Genomic DNA, 204 nt, shown 5'->3' on the forward strand with positions numbered 1-204 from the left:
GTGCGCTCACCAGACAGACAGAGAGAGACATAGAGACAGAAAGCGAGAAATCACCCCCCAGGGGGGATGGTCACGCCTCAATCCCTTCTCCTCCATTCTCCTCTCGGGATCTTGGGCATGCACGCACACGCGCCCGGCGTGAGTTTTAAGCCACCGGGACCGGGACACGAACCGCGGTCAACTATGTGGGAGTCCAGTGACATA

Source organism: Tupaia chinensis, unplaced genomic scaffold (assembly GCF_000334495.1).
Source record: "Tupaia chinensis unplaced genomic scaffold, TupChi_1.0 Scaffold000242_1, whole genome shotgun sequence".
In the NCBI taxonomy this organism is placed as follows: Eukaryota; Metazoa; Chordata; class Mammalia; order Scandentia; family Tupaiidae; genus Tupaia; species Tupaia belangeri.